A 2,500-nucleotide genomic window follows, 5' to 3' on the forward strand; every position below is an offset into this window, starting at 1 on the left:
GATACAAACACTGCCATTTACAAAGGCGAGAGGTTCAAAAGCAATTCAAGCCTTGACATGCGCACGCACTTCAAACCTACTGAAACATTTCAACATACGCACTTTTCCTCGTGCCACCAACCAGGAGTCAAAAAGGGTTTCGTCAAAGGCGAAGGTCTGAGACTTCTCAGAACAAACTCTTCTAAAGATATATTTGAACAGCTTATCCAAAACTTTAAATCACGCCTACGAGAAAGAGGCTATCCCAAGAATGTCGCTCAAAGGACCCTCTCAGAAGCGAAATTAAAAAACGGGAAACTGGCACTCCTTCAAAAACCACAGGAGAGCAAACGAATCTTGCCAGTTTCGTTACACAATACCAGCCAGCAGCGATGAAATTAAAACAAATCCACATAAAAGACTGGCATTTAATAGAGCGACAACCGTGGCCCAAAGAAATCTAAAACTGAACCCCCCCCCCCCCCACCCCCTCATATATTACAAAAAGAGGGCGGTCCATCAAATATATACCCGCGAGAGCCAAATTACAGAACTGAGAGGTTAAAACACGCGCTAGGGAGTCGTGTAGGCCTGTCACTCCGGTACACTGTTAAAATTTACAATTGAGTTTAACTAGTAGCCCGAGAACCTAGCCTTGGGGTACGCCACAGACCAGGACGGTTTATTGTCTATGAAAATCTCTCTATTGTTAAACATGACAGTACTAGTTTTACCTGGATCGAAGGTATCCAACGATTTAAGCTCACTGAAGAAAGACAGCATTTCTCTATAAAAAAAACCGGTAATTTGGGATCGAGAAATTTTGCATCATAGTTGCACAAAAGTAAAAACTTTAAACCGCCAAGTTTTCTGAAAAAGTTGTTGGGAATTAATTTCCAGTTTGAGAACGAAAAGAAAGCAGACGGGGATTCCAAGCAAGTCGCAAAGCAATTAATCAATGTCAGTCATGTTTAAACTACCTCTAATCCTGATAAAGCCCGTCGCTTTTGATAGTATCACTTTTCTTGTTGAAAAGAAAGGCAAGGGTCTTCTTTCTTATTTTATGTCCCTAGGGACATGCACAGGTGTTCGAAGCGGAATAAACAATATTCGATAGTCCCAGAGATCAACACCTTACCAAACTCTACACTGTCACTCTCGGAAGACCTCCTAAAACCTGCACTGGCAGAACATTCGACAGTATTTTCTGACATCACTCTACGCAAGGAGACCTCAAAAATGGAATACGACAAGCGCGCCCAACCTTCCCACGCTTACACCAAGCCTCGTCCGTTGCAACGGGAATCACCATGGATTTAAGGTCAGGTAGTCGCCAGCCCGTTGCCACGCACCTACGCCATAAACACTGGCAAGCGCGTACTCCGTCCAAACGGGGCCCAATTGCAACCAGCTGCGCATCCGCGAACCATCCCTCGGAGCTCTCCTCCACGTCCGTCTGCGCAGTTCCTTTCTTCGGCACCAGCAATCAGCTCAAGCAACATGACTCCTCCCGACCCCGATCACTGAGAGACAGGACCACCCCCCCCCCCCCCCAACTAAATGCACCACCATGCCACCCCTCCCAAAGGTTGCACAACATCACTATTAGTGAAACGCAGGCTAACGGTCACCGAAGCACATCTCCTCTTAGCACAAAGCCTCCTAGTGTGCTACAAACCTCCAGTTCGGGAAGGCAGATCCGACCGCTGTAGAAAGTTAAGGATTTCGAACTCTACTAGAATGCAGCACATTGAAGTATTCGCAAATCAACATTTGAAAAGAAACAATTCGTTTTTGGAAAATGAACAATATCTTTTATTGTCGTTCGTGTTGTTTCTCATTTTTTTAATACATAACATTTGCGCGATGATTTAACTGTCTATTCCTCTCCACCCTCACACTGAAAATTTCATTCTTGCGAGTATCGTCTCGATACAATGATAAAAGTATTGGATAACAACAACATTAATGTAACAAACCTGGATGTTCCCATAAGTGTAATAAGTGTAATTTCTGCTGGCTTTTCGTACTCAGACCTTAAGTTGCCGTATGTATACATGACATAAACTCTTAAGTGAAATTCGAAGAACACCGATGAGGAGTTAACACAATTAAGGAAACTGCACGAATGCAAAATTAGTGTTAATCAGCTCGGGTCACTTAGTATGTAGTGTTGTTATTCCACTAACAAGAGGCAGAGACTGAATGCCATTAGTTGATCCTCGTCAGTAGAAAGACTCAAGGGAGTATTTTCAAGTGAATTGCCCTCCATATTCTGTGCAGCAACTATAAATTCGCAGAAACGCACAAACTCATTCACAACTCAACTTTGTAAATAGTAACAGAAAAAACAGGTACCAAGTCAGTAACTGAGAACTGCAAGCAAAGACATGAAGCAGGGGCAAAAACTTGAAATCGTGCGATAGCAGTGAATTTATTCACCTGAAGGGGAAAGAAGGATGCATACCTAATTCCTATTACAAGAAATAGTTTGGAGATCGTAACGACCTAGAGAAGAAGA

The 2,500-nt window shown here is 43.2% G+C and overlaps 1 protein-coding gene across 1 annotated transcript in view; it reads right to left on the minus strand.

Annotated features, from left to right (window-relative positions):
• Positions 1 to 1,928: 1,928 nt before the first annotated feature.
• Positions 1,929 to 2,500, minus strand: part of LOC138012902 (zinc finger protein 709-like) — a 2,231-nt gene continuing 1,659 nt past the window's right edge. Inside the window, exon 1 of the mRNA XM_068859840.1 lies at positions 1,929 to 2,500. This exon is cut by the window's right edge and continues 1,659 nt beyond it. The gene's annotated coding sequence lies outside the window, so the exon portion shown is untranslated.

Source organism: Montipora foliosa, chromosome 8 (genome assembly GCF_036669935.1).
Source record: "Montipora foliosa isolate CH-2021 chromosome 8, ASM3666993v2, whole genome shotgun sequence".
Classification (NCBI taxonomy): Eukaryota; Metazoa; Cnidaria; class Anthozoa; order Scleractinia; family Acroporidae; genus Montipora; species Montipora foliosa.